The sequence below is a fragment of the Numida meleagris genome, chromosome 3 (assembly GCF_002078875.1).
Source record: "Numida meleagris isolate 19003 breed g44 Domestic line chromosome 3, NumMel1.0, whole genome shotgun sequence".
NCBI classification, from domain to species: Eukaryota; Metazoa; Chordata; class Aves; order Galliformes; family Numididae; genus Numida; species Numida meleagris.
In genome coordinates, this window is record NC_034411.1 from 1,618,435 (window position 1) to 1,635,481 (window position 17,047).

The 17,047-nt window shown below is 46.8% G+C and overlaps 1 long non-coding RNA gene across 1 annotated transcript in view; it reads right to left on the minus strand.

Annotated features, from left to right (window-relative positions):
- LOC110396868 overlaps positions 1-13,187 on the minus strand; it is a 28,242-nt gene extending 15,055 nt beyond the window's left edge. The window contains exon 1 of the long non-coding RNA XR_002437327.1: positions 10,202-13,187. This is a non-coding gene — a long non-coding RNA (uncharacterized LOC110396868). The remainder of the gene's footprint in view (positions 1-10,201) is intronic.

The following is a 17,047-nucleotide window of genomic DNA, read 5'->3' on the forward strand; positions in this document are numbered from 1 at the left end:
GCATTTCTTTACTGTGTTTGTGTTTGTTGTAGTTGCTTTTGGCTGGGGAAACGGTAACTTACAGAAACTTTAAAAAGAGCAGTTCAGAAAGGACTCTTGTGTCACCCAGGGGTTGAGATGACCCATGGCTTTGCCACCTCAGTCACCTCCAACCCCTTCATTGCCTGCTGGGATGGGAAAAGAGCCCAGAGGGCTTTTCAGGGTGGCAGCCTGCCCCTAGTACATAAACTTGCAAAAGTACAACATAAAATAGATGAGACCCATGCCTCAACAGACAGGAAACAGTTTTCTGCTGGAATCAACAAAATCTGAAACCCGAAAGAAATTATTTCTTTAGTTAATAAAAACTGGTAGCAGAATCACAACCCTCCCCCCCCGAAAAACAGCCCCTAAGTATGGGCATGGAGCTCTAGGTTTTAGCTAGCCTAAAGACTGTGTTAGCTGGAAATCTGCTTAGAAATATCACCTCAGTCAGTGTGAGTTGATTCATGCCTTTGCACCAAGATCTACCTACTGTTATGGGTTTACACGGAGAAGCTGAAGCACAAGGCACAACTTACGTAATGGTGTCACAAGTAGAACAACATCAAAGGAGCAGAGAAACACCTTTCCAGTGGAGAGTGCATTCATGTGATTGCCATTTGTCTGAGATTGTGTGATTATATGAACACTGAAATTTACTGAAAGGGGATGGAAATTAAACACTCAAGTGATGGGGAATGCTTGCATGCATCTTTGTGAAGCCAACACGCAGAGGAGTTGTGTTCAAACTATCTGGAATTTTTAAGTCATTTCTCCAGAGTATTTAACTCACATTTTCACTAGCCTGGCTCAAGCTCTGAACATGGAGACCAAGGGATCTGCTCCACAGAGAGTTAATTCCTGGCAGCCTATTCCATACGCGGTACAACTCTCCAGACATTAGGGGTGTTATCCCTGGGGATAAATTTGGCCAACTGCATCTACATCCAGCCTGGATGAGCAGGAACGGCTTCTTTGACTCATAGAGATGATTTGTGCCAGCTCCAAATTTGGCATTGTGCCTTTCTCTTTGTTCTGTGTATAGTTAAATAGACAAGATGAAAAAGCCATGACTAATTAGACTGTTAAATTAAACTGCTTTAAATTTATTTTATGTGATGCATAAAGTTCATAAAAAGAGGTACCCAGAGTAGTATCAATGACCTTTCTCCAGAAGCTGCAGTCCACCCGGATACTTTTTTGAACCAATTGGCTGAAAACTCATGGATTTCTTAACACCTTTTATTCCCTCTCTGCCACTTGTAAACCTGAAGGATTTATTTTTATCAGTCCCTCACCCACATAATGACTTTAAAATTCCTTAGGTTCATACCTTAAAATATAGCTGGGAATTAGAAGTAATGCCAATTAACAAGTCAAGGCTCAAAGGCACTGATGGAGTTAGCTTGCACTTCTCCCTGGAAAACTGTCATAAGTATATACAGGAATCTGCACACCTCTGAGTTTTGGTGTGGAGCTCTGCCTGTTGGAAAGAGCCCTGTCAATGCTGTCTGCAGCGCTGGCCAGGCAGACCTGAGCCAGAGGAGAGACAGAAGCTGCACTGCCCCAAAAGCTCCCTCCCCAGCAGCTGCCTCCTCCTCCTCCCTCTGTCTGGGTGGGCTAGGCAGGCGTGTCTGCATTGGGTCTACCTTCACAATGCCGGAAGGGCAGGTTGTATGCTCCAGGCATCAGCTGATTCCTGGATCTGAAAACCCCGAACATGAGACAGACAAAACCCCCTTATCTGATATGCATGAGTTACTCTCGTTCCTGTTTACCGGGCACACACATAAAAGGTGGTTTGGTGAGACCTCATGAGCCTCTGCTTCAGGATTTGGCGCATTAAGGAGTACTGACTTTAGTTCCCAGGTCTGTCAGTGTCTTCGGGCAAGTTATTTCACTTTCCTCAATTCCGTTTCCTTGTCAGTGGCAAAGAGATGCTTGCAATATAAAGTAGTACGCTCTCCCTCCAGCCACGGAGCTTTGTTTGCTGTTCTGGAAATGCTGCTTTTACCTCTCAGGGCTGGGACGAGGGAGCTGGAAACAGTAAACCGAGTCATCTGGGGAGAGGGACTCACCCGAGAATTTTGGCAGAGAGCAAGCTTTCTTTTATCTTACCACAAGCTCCTTGTGTGATCCTATTATTACCAACACCTATGCTGTCAAAGGACTGTCTCCATTTCGCACCTCCTTACAAGCGATCCTGGTTATGTACACCCCAGCTCCAGGTCTGGGCTCTCAGTGCACGCCATCATCCTCAGCCACGGTGCCCAGCGCAACCCACACGAGGCCCTGCCTGCACGTCCCTTCTGCAGGAGCCGCTCGCAGCGCAGCGGTGTGACTGCTGCCTGGGAGAGCCCTGCCACATGGGCTCATGCTGCCGGGCACTCACTGGCCACACCGTGTCCCCGCGGTGCTGGGACAAGGCACGTACTGCACATAGCTTGGCACCGTGCAGGTTTTCTTTCCGTGCCCGAGGAAGAAAAGTGGGGTGGTTAGATGGCTTCTTGGAAGCCTCCAGTTGTGTACTGTGGCTGCCGCATCCCCTGCTCCACGCTGCGCCTCCCTTCTTTGCGCTCCTTTATTTGGGAATGATGTATTTTCATCCAAGGTGTGAATGCCTCTCCCTCTGCAGCTAATCCTGTCCCACCAGCGGCCCACAGACGCTGTATTGCTAAGCAACACTTGGCAAAATGCATGCCAGGTTGTGTGGGTCTCTCGTGATGTTTCACAGAAGCATTGTCGTTTCCAACTCTGGCATTGTTTCCAGCATTTTGGGTGTCAGCGTTCCTGAAAACTATCGCAGAAAGGATGTTTACTGAACTGTCAGAGGGTGAATGATTGACACAAGGCGCAAGTACTTTTCATGTTCAGGTTTTGGCATGCCACAATTGGATTATTTCCTGATAAATGCCATCCAATTCTACCAGATGGACCACTGAGAGATATGCCAACCTGTGTGAGAAATGGAGTAGATGCTCAGTGCCACTTATTGGTGGTGTGTGCTTCTCCAGCCTATCCCTTTGTGTAGCTGCAGGGTGTTTTACTGAAGCAGTGGCTTTTGTGATGCACATAATTAGAACAGCAAGGCAATTGTCATCATGGGAAAGAGAAGATTTCAGTGCCCAAATTTGATTTCCATCGCCTGAGCACAGAAGTGCATTACCTGCTCCTCTTCTCTTGGATCAGTGCAGGCTCTGCAACTCGCGCATTGGAGATCCGTGAACTTGGAAAGTCGGAAATTTCTCATATATAAATAATTTCAATACACCAACCTTCTGCTTTCCCACTCATCTTTTCCTAACGGCTCATTTCTCAGATCCAAATGCGATACCAGGACTGTACGAGTGAACGTGCTATACACACCACCCCAAGTTTAGCAGTGAAGCTCAGGGGGGAGCAGGCGGGATCTGCGCTCCTGAAATGAAGGAGCAGTGAGTGGCAGTGAGAGGGCACGATGCACCCAGGGAGATGCCAGCAGCGTGTTGCCTTGAGGCTGCCAAATGGCTCTGGAGCTATATGGGGTGTGTGCTGAAAAAGGGACCAGGGGCAGGAGGAGACTCTCCCATGACAGCGGTGCCTGTGCTGAGCACAGGGGAAGGCAGGCACCCTTTGCACCCCTTGTACAGACACAGGACAGGACCTGTCATTCAGCACAGAAGCTTTGCTTGAGCTCAGCTTGGAAGGGCATCAGGAAGAGAGCGGCCTCTTGCTGTTTGCTTGGAGTGACATACAATGACATCCCTAATTCTGCAGGATGGGAAACTGCAGGACCATGAAAATACATTTTTTTTTTTTCTGTCTAAACCAAACCAAGTAGTGAGACAAAAGGAACATTAAGTTATCTATTCCTGTACTCCTCGGCACTTTAATATATACATAAAAAGCAGAGCCTTTGTACTATAGCTAATGAGCAGAAGTGAATAATGTGGTATAATTAGCTCGCTTTCTCAGCCTGCTCTCAGCACCCTTCTGACAACGGCGTGGTACGAGTGGTGACTGGTGCCTACATCTCAGATTTACCATCACTTCATTGTTCTGCACTAACACATTTTTCATCTTGGCCATTATGAGGCCTTTCTCCATCGCGCTCACTTCTGCAGTTCAGCCACTGCCTCTGTCACAGCTGGCTCACAGGAGACACAGCTTGGACAGCAGCTCCAGAGGAGAGGCTGTTACTGCACCATCCTCTCCCCAGAGACCTGCGGTCAGACCCTTGGTGCGTGCATGCATGCACACCGCCTAAATTCACATCTGGTCACAGTGCAGGCTGCCATCACCAAAAATAACGCACAGAATAGCAAGCAACGCTTCTCAGATGTTAATGGAGGCCTTCAGCTTGCAGTGATTTCCACATCAGCCAAACTCCGATTTTCACTGGGGCTCAGGGACCCCAGAGTTAGCAGTACACAAAGTTCACAAAACAGTAAGGAAAAAAAATATATGAAATAACAAAGCTTTCTGCAATCTAGTATTCCAGAGCAAGACTCCGAATGGTGGTCTTTTATGTTTTGCTCTTCCTATGAAAGGGGGTTGAGAAATAAACTGATGATGCATGGCTTTAAAACAGACAGACCAAACAGCTCCGGCTCCGTGAGACCATCCTGTGCAGCAATGGCACCAGGATTACATCCAGGACAGTAGCTAACACTGTTACTGGGGCTTCTTGGTGAGCTCGTAAATCAGTTCAAAACCAAGAACAAATCTGTTAGCACACATGCCGTAACATGAACCACACGTGTGTAATGCTGCTGGTTGGGAGAAATTCAGAATTTCCTCAAAGTATGAACTTTAATTCAGTTCTTTCTGGCATAAACTTTTTCATCCCATTATGTCAAAAACTGTATTACCCATCCATTTGTCTGTCAGAACTATTCCCCCTGGGCCCATATAGCAGCGGTTCTTCTATTCTAAAGCTTCCCATTACATCTTGCTATCAAGAGTCACAATTCTCAGTGAAAGTCTCTGGTGATTTTTGACAATGTTTTACAGTGAACTAGGCCAGGAGCCTCAGAGTTAAAGGAAATCTTCCATCCTGGCAATGAATATGTAATAGGCATTACACGGTGCAGTATACCAAAAATGTAAGGTTCATTAAGCCTTTCCGAGGCGAGAACCTCCGTGTAGCTCTGAATGAACCTGTCTTCATGGTGGCATTAGCAAATGATATTTTGGGCAAGGAAATATTAATACTCCGCATTAAGGAACAAATTTGTTTAAATATTCTGTGGCTCTGCGTGGATGCAGATGATCCAGGAATAAATAAAAAGTGAATAGTCGTCCAACTTTATATGTAAATTGTCTTTGGCTTATATGCATAAGAATGCTCTTTGCTACTAAATTCCTCATATTAACAAGCGGGACTGTAACTAATATATAAAACAAAGTCATTCTCTTTAATGAGAATGCTAAATATTTTAAAGAAATGCACAGCTATGAAATATTGTCAAGGGCATTTTTATACTTAAGTTTAAGAACACTTATGACTTAACCGTTGAATAATTTAACACATTCAGCCTTGAAGTACTATTTATGTATGTTTTTTAATGTTCATACTTACGTTGGCTTTTCTTTGCTAAGGATTTAGGACCTTTGATTTCTGTTTATAAAATTTACATCTTTAATCTCCCAGCTCCGTGCATTTTCCCATTCAACTCTTGCAACAGTGTAAGCAGAAAGAGGAGCTAAAAGCCTCCTGCAGCTCAGAGCGAGGATTTCAGTGAGTATGAGGACAGACTTGAAGGAAATGAGCTCCAAGTGGAAAACCTATATAAACAAGAGCCACCCATACAGTGGGGATGGGGGATCTGCATGCGAGTTCATGAGCTCTGTCTGTGAGGCAAGGAAAGCCCTCAGCGCCCTGCCATGGCTGCACCACATCATGAGGAAATACAATGGGTTGGGGACATGGGTGGGCTGGGGGTACCTCTGCACCGAGCTCTGCCCACCATCGCCTGCGTTGGGCCAGGGGCAGCTCCGAGTGCTTTGCTTGGCTTGAAGATGCCCAAACGTTGAGGCGTTTGGCTGGCCGCCCCAGGCAAAGGTACCATGCTGTGGGACTGCGTGGAATTCGTCCCGGGATAAACAAAAATACTGGCCAAACAGCTGGCAGTGTATCTTGTCACCTTCCATTACGGTATTTTGCAACACACCGACGCTTTGCGGCGCAGCAGATGTCACTCGACACGTCGTACACTGAGCAGCGGCTTTCAGGATTGTCTGAGCCAGGTTTCTTTCATACAGCAGCATCCTGACCTGGCGTGGGGCCGCTTGCAAGTAGTACTGAGCACAGTGGCACCAAGGCTGGAGGGGCTGGCTGCAGCGCAGAGATCTGACTCCACGTCTGCATGACGTGCTGCACGCCACAGGCATGGAGACAGGCAGGTCATGTCGTGCGATGCGATGGATGAGCTGCTGCCGAGCTCTACAGCTGCGCAGCGATGGGCCCCTCAGCACCCATTCTGCCTCCAATAGTCATTGCTTGCCAGCATCCCAATGCATTATATATATATGGCATGTTTATGGTATGAAGAAAGATGAATCTGAATATCACAAACCTTGGGCTCACGGGATGATGACTTCGGGAGGAAAGCAAGTTGTTCAAGGGCAAAAAAAAAAAAAAAAAAAGAAGTTAGTAGAGTTTTGTCAAAGGGAATTAATACCTCCTGATACCAGGCTGCACTGCTGCACCTTGAGAGACCACTCAGCGAGGAAGACAGAAGGAGAGTGCTGGGATTACCAGCAGGAAGCACCACCTATTTCGGTGCAGGGACGTCTTCCAAGCTGGAAGCTGCATGCAGTGGCCCCTGGCATGGCTAGGTGAGTAATTCCAGCAGTGCAGATGGGCAGGAGCTGACACAGGGAAACTTTCCTTGCAGCACGGGGCCAGATGGGGTCTGGTGCTGAGTCTCCCTGCCCCAACTCAGCATCACTGCTACATAAGCACGGATCAGGGTGCTTGACTCAGCACTGGTGCCAGCACCACCCTCACGCCCCAAGGAGGAGGTGCCCAATCCGCTGACAGTAACCACTGCATTCTGCCTTTGCCTGCCAACACATCCATGCTGGGAGACTGCTTTGTTCCACAAAAGCGGCATTAAACAAAAAAAAATTTCGAATATATTGAGAGAGAATTGGAGAATGAAAACAGCCGTCACCTTCCTTAAATTAAGTAACTCCACACGTGTCCTTGGGATGTCAGCAAAGGGATCCAGCAGTCTCAGCAGGAAGGCACAGCTGACAAGAGGAATTCAGGAGGAAACGAATGCTGCAGCTGTAATGCACAGCTCACCGTCTTCCTGGGCCTCGCTCCTTTATACAACATCTAAAGCTCTGGGTCCTGTAGCTCCAAGGATCTCCTTTCCATGCGTGCCTCCTGTGAAGCTTTATTTCCCTTTGAAGACCAGTTTCTGTTGTGTTTGGGTTTGGTTTTTTTTTTGCTTTTTTGTTGTTGTTGTTAAGAAATCTATTTAGGCAGGCCCTGGCCGTTACCCCGCAGACAGCTGTGGCCATCAGTCACTCAATAACCGCTTGTGAGGTTCACCAGACAAAGGGTTAGTGCAGCTAGTACCACAATAATGTAGAAACAGAAATATTACAAAGTAAAGGCTTATAAAATAATAAAAATTCTACTTAGTTCAGATACCTCCCTGTGCCTTTGGCAAAATACCTTAAGCATTCCACATAAGGCGGGCATTGTCTTTATAAGATGGCACCTCATAAAATGATATTAAATATCACCAACGGGGCTTCATATTTCATCCAGCAGGGTTTAGGCCAGACATGTTCTATATCACACATTATTAGAATGACATCTGCTTTGCAAGTTGTGTACCCAGGAGCATACCTTGATAACTCATTTCAGCACTCATTCTCGAGGCTTCTGTGGCTTCGCAATACCTAATATGTTTAACTCATTTTGAACAGAAGTCTAAAGCCTGTCGTGGCCCTCTGGCCAAAACTGTAGCTGTCAGGCAACGGAGTCGGCTATCAAACGTTGCTCATTTATCATTAGCGGTGATGCAGCTGTACAGAGAAATGTACCCACTGAAGTGAAGGGCTGTCAGTTGTTCCCTGTATAATACTTCTCAACAGGGCATTTCTCCGTGGGTGTATAGCTAGTACACTTCACTACTTCCCCATAGCGCGGAATGTATAGTAGCAGGGAGGTGGGGAACACATTTTCATTTAAATTTGACTGCCACGAGACAAATCAAGCAATCAATAGAATCCCTAATCAGAGAGATACAAGTAGCTGTATACAAACATAGGCATGTGCGTGTACAAGTGTGTGCGCACACATGCGTCTATAGCACGCTCCCTCTATGCCTACATGTGTAGTTCAGAATTGGCACACATTCCAGCTCTGCTTCCTCTTCACTCCTCATCTCTGCAAGAAGGCCAGAACGTGCCATTTAGGCTTCAAATTTCCCCATGAATTCTCCGACACGTGCTACCCTGAACTTTGCTAACCCCAGCTCTGCTCCCCGGGGAGGCAAGCAGCCCAATGAGATCTGTAGGAGAGATCTCCTGGCTGCAGACACTGCTGCCTTTATTCACAGGGGCAAAGCATGGCCATGGGCTGGGAAAGCACCACAGTTAAGATCGTATCTTCAGGCTCTTTGAACTGCTGCGGCATGCGAACATTTGTATACAAGCACTATGAAAGAAGCTGACACAAGCCCCTGCCTTTTCACTTATCTGTGTCTGGGCGAGATACCGAGCAGGAGACCGACGCCGGTGGCAGAGCAGGGCTCCTCCACTGGGTTCCTCCTCTGCAGCCCGTGAACCAAAGTGACTCGCCCATTGCTTTCAGAGCATTCACACAGCTGCAAAGACTTCAGAAGTGAGCACGTAAAATCAGGAATCCAAACCCACTTCCAAATGACAAGTCAACTGCTGCTCATATATTACGTTTAGACCTTGGGCCACTTACGGCCAAGTTGCTGGAAAGCAGAGATGGTGCCGATGCTGTGTGCTGAGGACATGGCTTCAGTTCTCTGAGCAAGAAGTAGCTGCAAGTACCAGTCCTCTGAGCTGTTTGACTATGAGCAGATACCATGTGAAACCCTAATTTTCTCCCCAAACTGCTAGCCATCCCAGACTCTGTCCCAGTTGTGCAACACCCCCATGGATTCTGCCACTGATAATGTTACCTGGTTAACAAAACAGCAACTGAACCACTTTGTATGTATGATTACACACTTCTAGAACACTGACAACGTAGGCATAGCGACACGGTGACCCAAACAGAGCTGTATTTCCCCAGCTGTGTTTGGGCATGCCCAGACATAGCTGCCAGCACCAACAGGGTTCTCATCTGTAACAGGATGAGTAATACAAAAAGGGAGGAAGGACACAGCCCTGAATTACAGCCAGCCAGCATGGGACGGCTGTGGGGAAGGCTGCTCCGCCTGAGGAAGGAGCCAGCTGCAAGCACAGGCAGGGCTCTGGAGGGGGAGCCACTGGAAAGGGGCTACAAGACCCACCACCCTTTTCCTTTATCTCAGGGTCTCTTTTTTCCTCCTCCTCCTCACCCCCTGAACAGAGAGCTTTGCGTTACTTTGGAAATACCAGCATATTTCATGAGCGGCTGAAAACGAGCGCAGCAGAAAGGAAGACGATGAATGGCAAACTTTTCCTGGCAGATGTGAGCTATAAAAAAAAAAAGATCCTGATGTGGTAGAACAAGTTTAACCAACAAGGTTGGCCAGCAACGCGGTGAAACGGGCTTCAGTGTGAAAATGACACCACCAGATTCATAGAAGGAAAAAACAATAACAACAACAACAACAAAAAAAAAACGAAGCCTATCGAACAAGCAGCAACTTGGGACCCAGTGGGACGCTAAGCAAAGTGGGAACATCCACTTTTGTCCATGTGATGTCCCTCCTGTATAGTCCAAGGGCTGGGCTGGGCTCACCCTGTGCCACAGGGCAGGACTACAGCTGCCGAGCCCTTCTGGCTGATGTCATGCTTTTTGCATCCCCTTCTGCCTTCAGAGCCCTGTGCGCTCACAGTGCCACAGGTCTGTGCCTACTGCTGTGGCCCACAATACAATCAAACTTATTTACGTTCACTCACTGACTTCTTTATTTAATCAGGGCAAGTGCAGAAGGGCATGGCGAGGCAGTAGTGAACGGTGATTTCAGCATTTTATTGCTAAACCAGCAAAACTCACCACTTGAACATGGCCTCTTCTCTCTTGTTTTCAGCCAAACTCAGGACAGAACCCATCTTTCCAAGTCACAGGGTGCACGACTGCATAAAATCCCTAGGGCCTCTTCTCAGAGTGGTTATGTGAATTGCAAGCAGCTCACACCAAATAGCACTGTGCCCATCCCAGGGCTGAGCGGCTCCCTCTGCCAACACTCCCAGCTGCACGTGGCTCAGAAGGCAGGAACACCACACCACAGACTTTTAAAACGTGTTACCACGCAGAGAAATTCTTGACTTTTTAAAAGTCCTTTTTTTTTGCAATATTACATGCTAGCAGAAGTTACAGCTTTGGTTCTGACTCCCAAGTGCAGCAGGGACTGGAGAAGCAAGCTGCCGGCCCGCGCAGGAAGCAGCCACAGCTGAGCTCTGTGTGCTGAATGGTGCGCCAGGCTGCAGAGGACAGAAATGCTCCTGGGACAGGAATGTCTCTCTCAGGGGTATGCCCCTTCCCAGCTCCTGGAGGATAATTTCTCTACCACGTCCTGGAAGGTAGCTGTGACTGGTCAAGGAGCCTTCCCCACCAGGCTGCACGCACACAGCCAGAGATGTGAGACAGGCTGCTGTCCCCTGCAGGAGGGGTGCTACACTCGGCGAGGGGGACAACCCGTGCTGAATCTTCCCCCAGAGGGGGAAAGGATGCTCCACATCCATCTGCAGGACCCCTGGGAGCTTTGAGCTCTTCCTTCCTCCCTAGCCAAAGGCTGCTGCTGCTGCTCCCACATGGGTGGCTGCAGTGCCCTGCAGTGAGTGACCTGTGCTCACTGCTCCCTCTCAGACCCAGGTGCAGCGCTGTGCCCTGCAGCACGTGGGCTGGCACTGTCCCTTGCGTGCCTTTCCCACCGCTCTGTAGCTGACGGGGTAACTGTAAGCAGGCAGAACACACAGCTCTGGTCAGCGCCTGTGCACTGACTCATGTGCAATCACAGCAGTGTCTGAGCAAGGAGGGCTGAATTCGAGCCGCCTTCAGTGACTAATTTCAGATTCATCCGTTCTTAGAAAGGTACCGTGGCTTTTTAGCATTACTTTGTTTCCCTCTGGAGACCCATCCTTCCTGTCCTTGCTCTCCTTGTAACCCCACTGCACTCCGAGTGCCTGTGTTTCCTACTCAGATGCATTCCACGCTGCGGGTGGCTCAGTACCACCTACCCCCTTCCAAGGTAGGACAAAGGGTCTCCGTTCCCACCTGGTAGCTACAGCACCATGGCTGACTGGGATTGGCGAGCAGAGAGGCAGCAGAGGCAGCAGAGATGCAGCCAAAGGCTGGTTGCAAGCTGTGCTTCCACCGCTGCAGCTCTGCCAAACCCACCTCCCATGGCAGGTGGCTGTGATCCCTCTGTCTACTGCCGAGGTCAGCTTTCATTTAGCATATGCCTCAGAGCACTGCTCTTTCCCACAGCTCTTCAAGGTCTGCGTTCTGATACAGTTGGTGAGTCAGGAGCAGATTAGTCACAGGGGAGATTTATTCTTGCCTACAGAAAGTCCAGCATGAGTAAGGACAACACAGGAGCAGCACCAGCCTATTTCAGCTCAGGCCAATGACTCATGCACCCCAGTGTGCGACTCTGAGCATCTGCACGGGGAGGGCACGCAGCCAGCTCCATGCTGTTCTGCTGACACCGAGGACTTTACCACCACCAAGGCAGAATGGTGGCCATCTCAGATGCCCTTCTACAGACCGACTGCTGAACAGAACCCCATCAATCACACACAACTGGTGCATGCAATGCTATGAGTCCTCTTGAAGCTTCCAAGTCTCTAGCCAAAGCAAAATGAGAAGTTAGGTGACATCTTGTCTTTACTGAGGCTGCAACAAAATGCTCCTGCAAGGCTACAGTTCTACTCCATAGTGATGAAATGATTAGGGTGTCCAATTTCCCTACATACCTACCAGTCACTGAGCGAGTACTCTCTAAATTACCCACGGAAATACTTAACTGCAAAAACTGCATTTTCGATTTCATATGGACAACGTAACGTCCAGCAGCAACAACACATTTCTCACTGGGGAGCTGTCTGCTGTTCGGTTGCCATGATGCTAAATTTCAGCTAATTTTTTTTTATGAGTTTACATTGTGAATGTCAAATTGCTGCAGTAGTAGTCACAGGTTTGCAGGATGCTGACTCAGAACCTGAGCTTCTGAAACGAGATGTTTCCATTCATATTTTAAAATTCCATTCATTAACAGGTGTATATGGTTTGACTTCTTCAAAGTATGCTGCAGACACAGCCTAATAAATCTCCAAGACACCTCACTGCATCTCCATTTTATAGATGTGGTGATTCGAATATATCCAAGTGAAATGACTTGCCCAAGGCTAATGAAGGAATCAATGTCAGAGACAGGATTAAAAGTAGAAAAATTCCTGGCCCTCAGTCTCATAACCTAACTCTGGTCTGCATTTCACTCATATCAAAACAGGAAAGGGAAACACATATATTTTGAATATTGTGAAAAGTAGTTCATGGCAGATGGGCAGTCTGATGTTTTAAAATTGCTTTACCTATTGTCATAAAATAGCAATAATACACAGGATGTGGTTCTTGTCCAAGACTGTACTAAGGTGCAAACAGCACAAAACGTGTCACTGGTAGCTTGCAGAGCAGCAGAGGTTGCACTAGAAGTATAAAGTGAGCAGCTTCTGAGATGTCTCTCCTGCCCTATTTCATAAAACGCATTTCTTCCTGTGTATTTCAGTTGCCAAAAGCTTCTCTGAAGCTGGTTAGTAGCTGCTTGGTACTGAACATATGGCAAGACACCTATTGTTGCATCTCAGGGGTGGGAAGAGGACTGTAACACCCATTTCTCAAATATGCAAGCAGTGCCCACCAACATTTTTTCGTGGGTCTGCCCACCTGTTTCTTAGATGCTAACACAGAGCTAGGCAGTGCTGCCCAAATGTAATAGGAAGACCGTGCACCTGCCTAGTTGTGGGGAAGAATAAATTAAAAAAAAGAAAAAAAAAAAGAAGGTACACTTGTGTCATTAAATATGGATGAGCAAGGCTCATTGACTGAGTTGGAGACAGTAGGATATGGCTTGAAATAAAACCCCATGAGGGCCACACCCCCTAGTATGCCCAGGGCCATCCCTTTAAAGGTAGGACAATTATAATTAATTGAGCAATCTGACAGAAAGCGTACATCCATACACTAGAGCAGAAAGTGACACTGTGCACAGAGCCATCCAGGACACTTGAAGGGTTAATACTGGTTCACTAGACCAAGGACAGTAAATTCTGCCTGTGGCTACCACCAGTCTATTGTATTATTATTGCAGGCTTTAGAAACAGCTTTTAATTTTAACCCATTCCAGCCCTCTCTACTATCTTCTCTTCATATGATTGGCATTGAATAAAATTGCATAAAATCTTCCTGGTCATGCCGTTCAGTAATTTCTTTTCACTTTCTGCATTTACTACATTGTTCAGAGAAAATAATCCAAGGAACCTGGGCCGCCTTTACTTATCATTATTAATGGTTAAAAACCAAAATTATTGCCAGAAAACTGGGCCCCTTCCATTTTGTTGTTATCAGCCCTCACTATCTGCTGCAAGGATCACTGAAGAATCCCATCTGTTACCTTTTGGAAATCCTGTCATGACTATCCAGAGTTATGACAAACACGTAGACTAAATATAGATAACTGTGTAACTCTTTCCATCTTCCCAATACCTGCATTCGTTCACCGACCTGCATTTTTTAAGCTGATGGACTGGGAATTGTTTGTGCCTATACGAGCTGACAAATCAAACCCGCTGGTTACCTGTAATGCAAAAATCTCATGATCGACAACATTTTCAGCAATATGCTGAGCACATCACCAACCCATAGACAGGCTAGAGGGAAGCAGCTGATGGAGAAGGGATGATATGAGGCAGTGCGGGTGATAGCAGAGGACTGACTCAGTGACCCAGGGTGTCCTTTCAAACCTGCGTTTCTACATTCGTGTGTTCATATTGAAGTTGATGGGAGACATTTCCACTGACTTCAAAGGGCTTTTCTGTCCCGTTCCATTTCTTTTCAATATATAGATGCAAGAGTAATGTCACGCATGATTTTCATGAGACGTGTTAATATACAACCAGTTCTGGGAGCAGCAGAATGAGCCCAGGTAGATAAATCGCTCATCCCAAAATGCTAAACATGCCACCATCTGAAAAATATATCTCCTTTTATCTAAATTGCAGGTGAGTCCAGCAGTGTCACGATTGAATTTCTCGTCATCGTTAGCCTTAATCAGTTATGCCGAATAAATAATCCCACCATCTACTGGTGCTATTGGCAAGCTACGTGGATATCGTGAACAAATGGCTTGGACCTGGGGGCTGGCTCACCTCAGGGCTGGCCCCCTCTTGCAGCAGTAGGAAGGAGTGCCCTAGCACTAGCGTCCCACAGTGAAACCTGTACTCGTGGTGCTTAGAATGGAAGGTTATTTCATGCATATAGAACAGCGCTCATTTGTCAGAGTGGTAAGCCACAGAATGCTCTGAAGAGTGTAGAAGCCTAATACTGATGGCCACAGAAAAGAGGAGTGAGAAGATAAGAATTGGGAGGCTGTGTATTTACTTTGTCCTCTCTTTTTTTTACATTTCTTTTAACAAACGGGCATTCAGCCTGTTCGGTAGAGTCACTCCAATATGTTATCTAATGGCTTCATCTTTACTTGTGAGATTCCCCATCTGTGGCCAGACTGTGCCACTGCCTCATTCAGCTCAGCAAGTGAACAACATTCATTCCCTCGCTCACATCTTAGGAGACAGGTCTTGCTCTAGAGCAACAAAAAAAATGAGCTGCTCCATAGTCAGGTCTGAACCTTTGCACTTAAGCCAGCCTTTAATGAAACTTTACTCTGGATTTCAACGCTGCTTTTTATAGCTGGGCCATCTACTCACTCTCTCTGTGTCCCTTTCTTTGTTCTTTATACTGGTATCATTCTGATCTATGTGCTGGTTTCTCATTTTCCTCTTGAGATTTCTGTATCTGGCTTGTTTTCAAAGCCAAATAACACAAGTAATTATTTATAATCTGTAATTGCCTCAGAAGGATGAATGCTCAGACATAATCGGTCCATTTTGTTATTTTTTCACCTATTATACAGTAGTGGCTTCTTCTGCTGTTTGGAAGCTTCTTCACTCTTTTTCTGTCTCTTTTCTCCTCATAGCAAAATGTAAAACTTTAAGTGATTCATGAATCATGGAAGACTCTATCATGTCCAGCTTAGCAGTCACTTCCTCCTACCGGGTTCATGGTGCCTTGAACCAGGATACTCCATGGATGGATCGGCCACTGGCGGCACTGGTGCAGCCATTGCTACCACTCCTTGGGCACAGTGGGTCTTTCTCATTACCAGAAGCAAAAAATGACATCACATCATGAGAACAGGGATGGTCCAGATGCTAAAGACACCTGATGGGCACTGAGAAATCTGAGTGCTTCATGGCTCCGTCTAGATCTCCACACATGCCCAAACGGAGTCAACTTGCTGAAAGCTGTTGCATTTTGTATCTGGGAATACCATTTCAGAAACCACAGCGTTGGGAAGGAGAAGGGAGAGAGACTGAGGCACATCTGAGTTTCTGCTCACTTAGTTCAAGGAATGGCTATAGGAATAACAGACTCGGGAATGGGGAATCAGCACTGCTTTAGCTCCTCATTGTCATCCAGTTGTAATTTGGTTCAATCGGTTGTCTTCTACTCTGTCCGAAGGCTGGCTTCAAGTCATGGGTGTTAAAGGCCCATGGCTAGAAACAGAGCCCTTGGGGTCTTGCCACGGCCTTGCTGACAGCACGAACAAACAGGAGAAATTACATGTGACAGGCTGGCAACAAAACAGCTAGTTTTGAAAATAAGGGCTTACTCTTCACTCCACTGTCATGCTCTGCAGACAGCTCACAGCAATCCCAAGAGACCCTTTTGTGCCTCAGAAATAGTGATGCGAGGACACTGGCAAATGTAGCAGACAACTTGTACACAGTGCAGCATTCAGTATCCGAAGCAGAAGGGCCTTGCATGAGAACCAACAGCGTGTCTTCATTTTGGAAGCCCAGCACATTCCCAAGACAGCCTAGATCCACAGGTGGCACCAGTCCAATGGAGTCACACCAATGTATAGAGAAATGCCAGCCAGCTTGTATTTGGGTGCAGTTGGTACAGACCTGCAGAACTGCTCCAACTGACTTCATGATTATCTCATCAGTGGCCACATGTCACTGAGGGAACTCAGTCACAGTTTGCCATAATTTTCCTACAAGGGGAAAGAGGAGGATAAGCGCAGCAGAGCTGTGCTGATTTGTGCTGGCTCCAGGACTACAGTGTGGCAAGAGATACCTAGGACTGTCACACACAAATTTAGTAGATAGCATACTTACTTTTTGTTTGATTTTTAGCAGGTCTCTCCACAATATATATAAGAGTAGAATGCATAAACAAAGCGCTTGGCACTTAGAGTTTATCTCAGTGAGGGAAAATTTGATTGATGAATAGTAAGTTCAGAAAGTGGCAAATGTTCGACATTGGTCTAAATAACCCTTTGCTGCTTTTTTTTTTTTTCTTTTCCTGGTTCAGTTTGTCTTAGCTTTCACTATTCTTGTCGTTGAGTTGCTTTGCTCTAGTACTTCACTAGTTGCAGGGAAAAAAACTGTCCTATTTGTTCCTTGCACCTATTCCTTTCACTGACTGGGTTCTTTGCACTGACTGGGTTGCTTATTGCCTGGAAGAGACACAAACAGAGAACTTTTGCATGGTCACATTGCTTCTTGCTTTCTCTTTAACTTCACTGGGACAAAGCCTGTGAGGCAGACCTTCCTG